The sequence below is a fragment of the Eubalaena glacialis genome, chromosome X, assembly GCF_028564815.1.
Source record: "Eubalaena glacialis isolate mEubGla1 chromosome X, mEubGla1.1.hap2.+ XY, whole genome shotgun sequence".
Taxonomy (NCBI): Eukaryota; Metazoa; Chordata; class Mammalia; order Artiodactyla; family Balaenidae; genus Eubalaena; species Eubalaena glacialis.
Genome location: NC_083736.1, coordinates 14714290 through 14724569, shown reverse-complemented (window position 1 = coordinate 14724569; position 10280 = coordinate 14714290). Strand labels below are relative to the sequence as shown.

The following is a 10280-nucleotide window of genomic DNA, read 5'->3' as shown; positions in this document are numbered from 1 at the left end:
CCTTAGGAAGTAATCAATGGGGGAAGAAAAGTTACAAAACGTTTAATAAGATCACTTTTGTTTGGGCATATATTTTTCCATGTATTTGTGTGAAACACATGTAAATGTATAATACACACATACACATACATGTATTTTATACATGTAATTTTAACAGTATTTATCTGTGGTGAATTGCTAAAAATAGCCATAAATTTCTCCTATCTCTGCATGCCTGTACCTTTGGAATGTGACTTTGGCTCTCCTCAGATCAAAAGGTGAAATCTCTGTCCTGACCCCTCGAATTTGTGCTTACTTAGCCATGTAGTTTGTTTGGCCAATGGGACATCAGCAGATATGGCACTAGCAGAGGCCTGAAAAATGCTTGGGCTCTTGTGCTTAGACTCTTGTTGCTGCACTTGGAACCCTGAAACCACCATGTGAATAGGAGAACAGTCTGTTTATTCTCCAGCAGGTGAACATCACATGAATAGGTCATGTGGAGGAAATCTGAGGTGCCGTGGCCAACAGCCTGCCAACTGCAGGCTGTGAGTGAGGTCATGCTCCACCATCCAGCCCCAACCAAGCCTCCAAAAGACTACATAGATACGCTAAGCCCAACCTGCCAACCCACAGAATTATGAAGTAAAAATTGATTATTGCTTCAAGCCACTAAGTTCTGGTTTGCTATATTTAAATATTGAACACTGAAAATTTTAAGGCAATTTTTTATGACTGTATTTTCTATACTTTTACAATGAACATGCATTACTCTTAAACTCAGAAAAAAACCACCTTTTCTATTTAAAAGTTTTAAATTTCTTTTTCTTGTCTAATTGTTATGGCTAGAACTTCCAATACTACTATGTTGAATAAAAGTGTCGAGGGGCTTCCCTGGTGGCTCAGTGGTTAAGAATCTGCCTGCCAATGCAGGGGACATGGGTTAGAGCCCTGGTCTGGGAAGATCCCACATGCCGCAGAGCAACTAAGCCCTTGCGCCACAATTACTGAGCCTGCACTCAAGAGCCCGCAAGCCACAGCTACTGAAGCCTGCGTGCCTAGAGCCCATGCTCCGCAACAAGAGAAGCCACCGCAATGAGAAGCCCATGCACCACAACAAAGAGTAGCCCCCGCTCGCCACAACTAGAGAAAGGTCACATGCAGCAATGAAGACCCAATGCAGCCAAAAATAAAATAAATAAATAAATAAATTTATATTAAAAAAAAAAGTGTCGCGAGTGGGCATCCTTTTCTTATTCCTGATATTAAAGGAGATGCTTTCAGCTTTTCACCATTGAGTATGATGTTAGCTGTGGGTTTGTCATATTTGGTCTTTATTATGCTGAGGTATGTTCCCTCTATGCCCACTTTCTGGAGAGTTTTTTTTTCCATCATAAATGGATGTTGAATTTTGTTAAAAGCTTTTTCTGCATCTATGGAGATGACCATACGGTTTTTGTGCTTCAACTTGTTAATATGGTGTACCACACTGACTGATTTGTAGATATTGAAAACTCCTTGCATCCCTGGGATAAATCCCACTTGATCATGGTGTATGATCCTTTTAGGGTATTGTTGGATTCAGGTTGCTAATATTTTGCTGAGGATTTTTGCATCAAAGTTCATCAGTGATACTGGCCTGTAATTTTCATTTTTTTGTGATATCTTTGTCTGGTTTGGGTATCAGGGTGATGTTGGCCTCAGATAATTAATTTGGAAGCATTTCTTCCTCTGCAATTTTTTGGAATAGTTTCAGAAGGGTAGGTGTTAACTTCTCTGAATGTTTGGTAGATTTCACCTGTGAAGCCATCTGGACCTGGACTTTTGTTTGTTGGGAGTTTTTAAATTACTAATTTAATTTCATTACTGGTAATTGGTCTGTTCATATTTTCTATATCTTCCTGGTTCAGTCTTGGGGGATTGTACATTTCTAAGAATTTGTCCATTTCTTCTTCGTTGTCTATTTTATTGGCACATACTTGTTCATAGTAGTCTCGTAGGATCCTTTGTATTTCTGTGGTGTTGGTTTTAACTTCTCCTTTTTCATTTCTGACTTTATTGATTTGGGCCCTCTCCCTTTTTTTCTTGAGGAGTCTGGGTAAAGGTTTATCAGTTTTGTTTACCTTTTCAAAGAACCAGCTTGTAGTTTCATTGATCTTTACTTTTGTTTTTTTAGACTCTATTTCATTTATTTCTGCTCTGATCTTTATGATTTCTTTCATTCTACTAACTTTAGGCTTTGTTTGTTCTTCTTTTTTTTAAATTCCTTTAGGTGTAAGGTTAGGTTGTTTATTTGAGATTTTTCTTGTTTCCTGAGGTAAACTTGTATCGCTATAAACTTCCCTCTTAGAACTGTTTTTGCTGCGTCCCACAGATTTTGGATCTTTGTGTTTTTGTTTTCATTTGTCTCCAGATATTTTCTGATTTCCTCTTTGATTTCTTTAGCGACACATTGGTTGTTTAATAGCATATTGCTGATAAAAGCAATCCAAATTGGAAAGGAAGAAGTAAAACTGTCACTGTTTGCAGATGACAGGATACTATACATAGAAAATCCTAAAGACGCCACCAGAAAAGTACTAGAGCATATCAATGAATTTGATTAAGTCGCAGGATACAAAATTAATACCCAGACATCTGTTGCATTTCTATACACCAACAATGAACTACCAGAAAGAGAAATTAAAGAAACAATCCCATATACCATCACATCAAAAAGAATAAAATACCTAGGAATATATCTAAGGAGGTAAAAGACCTGTACTCAGAAAACTATAAGACAGTGATGAAAGAAATCGAAGATGACACAAACCGTTGGAAGATATACCATGTTCATGGACTGGAAGAATTAATATTATTAAAATGACCACACTACCCAAGGCAATCTACAGATTCAATGCAATCCCTATCAAAATACCAATGGCGTTTTTCAAAAAACTAGAACAAATAATTTTAAAAGTTGTATGGAAATACAAAAGACCCTGAATAGCGTAAACAATCTTGAGAAAGAAGAACAGAGCTGGAGGAATCATGCGCCCTGACTTCAGACTATACTACAAAGCTACAGTCATCAAAACAGTATGGCACTGCCACAAAAACAGACACATAGATCAATGGAAGAGGATATAAAGCCCAGAAATAAACCCAGGCTCCTATGGTCCACTAATCTACAACAAAGGAGGCAAGAATCTACCAATACAATGGAGAAAAGACAGTCTCTTCAATAAGTGGTGCTGGGAAAACGGGACAGCTACATGTAAAAGAATGCAATTAGAACATTCTCTAACACCATATACAAAGATAAATTCAAAATGGATCCAAGATCTAAATGTAAGACCAGATACTATAAAACTCCTAGAGGAAAACACAGGCAGAATACTGTTTGACATAAATTATAGTAATATTTTTTTGGATATGTCTCCCAAAGCAAAGGAAATAAAAGCAAAAATAAACAAATGGAACTGAATTAAACTTAAAAGCTTTTGCACAGCAAAGGAAACCACTGGCAAAACAAAAAGACAACCTACTGAATGAGAGAAAATATTTTCTGATGATATGACTGATAAAGGGTTAATATCCAAAATACATAAGCAGCTCATACAACTCAACATCAAAAAAACAAACAACCTAGTTTTAAAATGGGCAGAAGACCTGAATAGACATTTTTCCAAAGAGGAAATGCAGATGGCCAAGAGTCATATGAAAAGATGCTCGACACAGTTAATCATCAGGGAAATGAAAATCAAAACCACAATGAGGTATCACCTCACATCTGTCAGAATGGCTACCATCAAAAAGAACACAAATAACAAATGTTGGCGAGGATGTGGAGAAAAGGGAAGCCTCTGTTGGTAGGCGTGCACTGTTGGTAGGAATGTAAATTGGTGCAACTACTGTGGAAAACAGTATGGAGGTTTCTCAAGAAACTAAAAATAGAACTACCATATGACCCAGCAATTCCACTCCTGGGTATATATCCGAAAAAAATGAAAACACTAACTCGAAAAGATACATGCACCCCAATGTTCATAGCAGTGTTATATACAATTGCCAAGATATGGAAGCAACCTAAATGTCCATCAACAGGAGAATGGATAAAGAAGATGTGGCATATATACAATGGAATGTTACTCAGCCATAAAAAAGAATGAAATTTTGCCATGTGCAACAACATGAATGTACATGGAGGGCACTATGCTAAGTGACATAAGTCAGAGAAAGATAAATACTGTATGATATCACTTATATGTGGAATCTAAGAAATAAAAGAAACTAGTGAATATAACAAAAAAGAAACAGACTCACAGAAATAGAGAACTAACTAGTGGTTACCAGTGGGGAGAGGGAAGGGGGAAGGGGCCATATGGGGGTGGGGGATTGGGAGGTACAAGCTATTATGTATGAAATAAATAAGCTACAAGGACGTACTGTACAGCAGAGAATATAATCAGTATTTTGTAGTAACTATAAATGGAATATAATCTTTAAATTTGTGATCACTATGTTGTATACCTGTAACTTACATAATATTGTACATCAACTATACTTCAATAAAAAAATTGAAGGAAAAAATAGAAAAAAGAAAAGAAAATCATTAGCCGTTTGAATGATCTTAATGTACGTAAATCAATATCTAAGTGACAAACTTATTCGAAAATATACCTAGCGTACAACCGCTGGATGCTAAATGAATCTTTCTAAATAAAATAATAAATTGGCTGCCACCAAGAACATAAAAATTTTTTAAATTACTTTTTCAATTTTTTAAATAAAAAAATGAAACCCTATACCTGATTTAAGCTGTTTAACAGAGTAATAGTATTAATAGCTAACATTTAAATAGCACTTGCTATGTGCCAAGGCACTACATGTTTTGCATTCTTTTGCAGAATAGTATTCTTTTGCAAAGAACACTATTATCATTTCCTTTTTCCGGCTGAGGAAAGTGAGGTTCAGAGAGGTTTAATAACTTGTGCAAAGTCACACAGCTAGTAAAATGGCAGATCTGTGGTTGATCCCAAGCAGTCTGTTTCCTGAGTCTGTGCCTTTAACTGGCATAAGACAGAGACAAAACCATATGTAAATATGCAAGGTCATTTCTTAATGATTTGGTATCTGAAAGTTACAGCTATGAGACATCCAGCATGCTCCCTGGTCTCTCTTGGGTTTCCTAACTTCATACAATTTCATCAAGCAATAAAGTGCGAGGGTGGATGTGGTGGTGAAGACGTGCTAGCTGTCAAGTGGTTCCATCGTATTGCTTGCTATCAACTCTCTGAGAGGGATTTGTTGAGGGAGGTGGATGGTGTGAAACTTCTACCTAAAAACAGGTTTGTCAGTTGACAAGGTTCTTATCATTTCTGCTTTCCCTCTCCACCAAGACCACCACCAAGAGAAAGCTATTTATAAGGTTGTTTATACCATATTCTATTGTACAAGAGGCATTTTTTTATACTGCATTCCTAGCACAGTTCTGTACACTCTACAAACAGCGAATGCTCAACAGAAGTATAGGTGAGGAGGAGGAGGAGGCTCAGACATACCTAGCAAGCTCTCAAAAGGGGGGTGGTGTGGCTGACTCGTTAAAAGCAGAACTTCAGAGTCAGATTAGACCTGGGTTCAAATTCTGTTGCCACCATTTACAAGTCGTGGGTCTTTGGGCAAGTTAATCTCCTGGTGTCAAATAGAGATAAGAGGGCATTGTGAAGGTTAAATGATACGATTCTTGTCAAGAACTTGGCAAGAGCTGCTACTCTCTATCACCATCATCATCTCAACTTATCAATAAAAAGTTTAGAAACTATGACTTCATCACATTCTAAATTATCCATAGACTTCAATGTCATCCAAAGCAAAGAAATAGGAGATCTCTGCCATGGAAGACAGAACTGAGAGTCCAAAATTCTTGGTGACAAACCTTTCTTGTGGTCTTGATAGTGTAAAATCAGTACAAGATGGTGGCCTCAGGTGGTCAAATGGAATCAAGATTGGTAATACCATCTGGAGTTACCTAATGATCCTTGTCATTTCCTGAGAAATTACCCCCAAATACTGTTGTGACTTAGAGATGTGATCCTTTCCCAACTCAGCATGGCCACAGCCATCGATTGTCAATGCTTGAGGACAACAGAAAGCAGGCCTGGGTCTATTCTGCCTATTCATTATTGCCCCCCGCAGCCGTAATTACCCCACATGACAGGCTTCTCTTCTTCCAACAGACAGGATTAATATGTGCAGCCTTAGATAATAATTTGAAGTCTGCAACAATTAAACAGAGTCATGTTGAAAAAAGCCAAGGAACAGAGTTTGTTAAATAAAAACAAGTGAAACTAAAGGAAAGGTCATCGTTTTTGTATTTCTGTAACGAATACAATCTAACGATAATCTGTATCTGCGAGAATCCCTGTGTTTTTTAGGTTGTAATTAAATTTCTCCTTGAACAATCATCTTGCATACTTTCCTTAGGGGAAACTGTTTACATTTCATCATATCTTTGAAAATGTAATCGATCTCTATTTTAATCAAGCTTTCCTATTTGGATCATTCCTTTAAAAGGCTGATGAACACGTCTGTATTTAAAAATACAACTCAGTAGTGAATTCGACTGGTATCAGAGGTACCGTAAGTCAGTGCAGTTTTAGAGATAGTTTTGATAATGAATGGCTATGATGCCCAAAGTACCTGTGGCAGATTGATGTAGCAATGGCTGCCAATTTGTTCAAGTCTCTCTGTATCCATACCCTTGGGTAGTCTCCTTCTACTCTGACTCTAGACTTGGCCATGTGATTGTCTGATCGACAGCACAATAACAAATGTGATGCTAGCAAAGATTTGAAAAGCACGTGCACATTGGGGCTATCCCTCTCTTGCTATTCTTAGGACTCTTGTTATAGCTGCCACGTGAACAAGCCCATCTAGGGCTGCCTGATGAATAAGAGAAAACCATGGCTGGAACTCAAATGGCTGCCTCAGCTAACAGCCAGCCAACATCCTAGCTGACCCAGCAGCTGCCTGCAGACACATGTGAGTGACACCTAGTTGAGACCAGCAGAAGGCTCATCCATCTGAGCCCAGTCCAAATTTCCAGAGCACAAAACTGTGGTTGTTGTTTTAAGCCACTAGGTGTCTGTGGGGTGGTTTGTTACACAGTGAAAGCTAACTGACCCAGTGTCCCAGTGAGAGCAGGGATGTAGCACCAGCATTGGGGCAGAAGTTGGATTCCATCAGAATGATTTTGTTTATAAACAGCTGTGATGGACATCAACATAAAAACAACAAGTGAGCAAACACCAGTTGGTCCATCCATCCACAGACACACAGTTACATCACGGTGACTATGAAAACTGGAACAAACATAACTACAGAGGAGGGGGATGGGGATGGGCTAACCCCTTCAGCGTTTGGGATCTGACACTTGAAATTATGAGGATTTTAGCAATAGTGAGAGCCTCCAGTTCAGCGTCACCTAAAACTTCATTTGTTTGCTATTTTGCATTTCACGCTTTGCATAAAGCTCCTGAAGCCTTTGGTTGGATCAGGTCAACTGGCTCATGAAACTGAAACCTGCCCTATGACTTTTTTCCATCTACTTTTTCTAAGTATATGCTCTGTAAAATCTCCCTTAGGAACAGGGTTCCATGGTCATATAAATTATTGTATACTCTTGATCCTTCTTGGAATTTCACAATGTACCTTGGCATATTAAAGACCGGTTTGTCTTCATTTATTCCAGTGCTGAGATGTATTTGACCATAGAATCCTTTTTGTGAGTAACATATATTAAGACCTCATTACGCAATGTTTCTCAGAAAACACTTTGAGAAAGTTTTTTTTTAAACTTTCTTACAGTGAAATACAGCACACATATGGAGAAGTACATGAAACACAAACATGCAGCATAATGAATTACTGTAGACCAAATACTCTTTTAACTACCATCCTGCTCAAGAAGTAGATCATTGTCAACACCTCCACTAGACCTCTGTGCATTCCTGGGCCATTACAATTTCCTCCTTCCTCTCTAGAGGGAACGATTTCCTGGACTTTATGGTAATAACTTCCTTGCAGTGTTTTATTCTTTTGCCACCTAGTATATATACCTAAATGATAGACTTGTTTTGTCTATTTTTGAAAGCTATAAAAATGGAATTACACAGTATGCATTGGAGGGGCAGAGGGTGTAAGTATCTTCAACTTCAACAGATGTCAAACTCTTTCCCAAATTGAGGGAAAGGGTACCAACTGACACTCCTATCATCAGTGTACGAGAGTTCCAGTTGCTCCACATCTTAGCTTATAGTTGGTAATGTCAGATGTTTTCATTTTTGCCAATCTACTCAATGGGCAGTGGAGTTTTGAATTTGCGTTTCCCTGTTCAGTAAGGAGGTTGAGCACATTTCATTATGTTTACTGGTCATTGTACAGCCTCTTTTGTGCAGCTCATGTTCAAGCCTTTTGCTCATTTCTTTACAGAGTTTCTATGTCTTTCTTAATGCATAGGAGTTCTTTATCTATCCTAGACAGAAGTCCTTTGTTGGGTACAGGAGTTGCAAATGTATTCTCTTGCTCTTCGGCTTGTTTTTTCTCTTTCATAATGGGGTCTTTTGTTGAACAAAAGTTCTTCATTTAAACGTAATCAAAGGTATCAGTTGTTTTCCTTTTAAGCTTAGTGCTTTGTGTGACACCTGTAATAATATCTGTCTCTATGTCCAGCGGTATTCCAAGGAGCTAGACTTGAAATGGTCAAGTCATTGGTCACTGGTAGTGGTCAAAGCCAAAAACTGTAGGCTGGAGAAGAAAAGGGGAGTGGGTGGGAAGGGTAAGGGTAGAAGGCCAGAGGAGGAACAAGAGGGGTTGTCAAGAAGGCAACAGGGGTCCTTCTGGTGGATGGAGGGTATGACTGCAAGTGGATTGAATGTCACTTTCACCACACAGCTCTTTATGCATGGAAAGGAAGTTGGCAGCATCATCAGAAAGAACAGAGAATCAGTTAAGAAGATGTGTGGGGAGAGTGGTGTACATATCAACATCTCCAAAGGGAACTGTGCTGAGAGAATTATCACTTTGGCTGGACCCATGAATGCCATCTTTAAAGCCTTTGCTATGATCATGGATGCACTGGAAGAGGACGTCAGCACAATAGCACAGCTGCCAGCAGACCCTGGTCACCCTGAGCCTGGTGGTCCTTGCTAGCAGTGTGGCTCTCTCATTGGGAAAGGAGGTTTCGAGATCAAGGAAATATGACGAGACAGTACAGGGGCTCAGGGCCAGGTGGCAGAGAATAAGCCTCCCGACTCAACTGAGCAGGTCATTATAACTGCTGGCATTGGGCAAGCCATCACTGAGTGTGTGCAACAAGCCTGTCATGTTGGAGTCACCCTGACCCCATAGGCCATCCAGCTCTCTGGTCATCTTTGCAGGTGGTCAGGACACGTACCACACAGGCAGCAACGGTGTGGGCTTTCCTCACCCCCACTCCCCACCCATCCACGTGCCTCAACCATGACCTAGAGGAACTCTCTCTGGAGGCCGGCAATGCAACAGTCTTGTTTTCCTATGATGCATGGCAACCCTGGATTCAGTGACATTGAATCCACTCTCCAGAGATGAAAGGCTATTGGGCAGGTTTGGATGTATCTACTGAGACTACTCGTGAACTCACCATTTCAAGCATTTTAATTGGCTGCACAATGGGGCATTAGGGTGCCCAAATCAATAAGAGCCACCAGACGTCTGGGGCATAGTTCATCATTGCAAACCCAGTGGAAGGATCTACTGTTAGGCCGGTTACCATCATTGGATCTGCTGCCAGCGTTAGCCTGGTTCCAAATCAAATTGTCTGGCTGTCCTCAGAGACAGGTGGCACGGAGAGCTGCTAAAACAATGCAGCTCCATCTACAATCCTTTCTGGCTGTTCACCACTCCCGATCCATCTGTGTCGTTTCTGAACAGTCAGCAATTCCAGGTTTTAAATAGTCTGTAAGTTTCCATTTCTTTACACTTTACATCCACTTGTGATTTTTAAATTATTCGAATTCCTTTCTCCATTCAGCTGTTAGAGCTGAGTTCCATATTTAGTTTTATAAGCTTCTCCCTGTTTTGTTTTACTTTGGGGTTTTGTGCTCATGCATTTTTTTGTTTGTCATAGAACTAGAAGACTAGAATATTAATACAATGCAGTTTAGTCCATGATGTCAGAAAGTTCTCAAAAACTAATTAAAAGATGGACTGGGTATCTGTTTGCTCTATTCTCCCATGACAAAAGCTTCAAGGACAAGAACATTACGTTCTCTTGGTAGTGA

The 10280-nt window shown here is 39.3% G+C and overlaps 1 pseudogene; it reads left to right on the top strand.

Annotated features, from left to right (window-relative positions):
* The first annotated feature begins 8874 nt into the window (after positions 1 to 8874).
* Positions 8875 to 9857, top strand: LOC133081706 (poly(rC)-binding protein 2-like; annotated as a pseudogene).
* Positions 9858 to 10280: the final 423 nt, after the last annotated feature.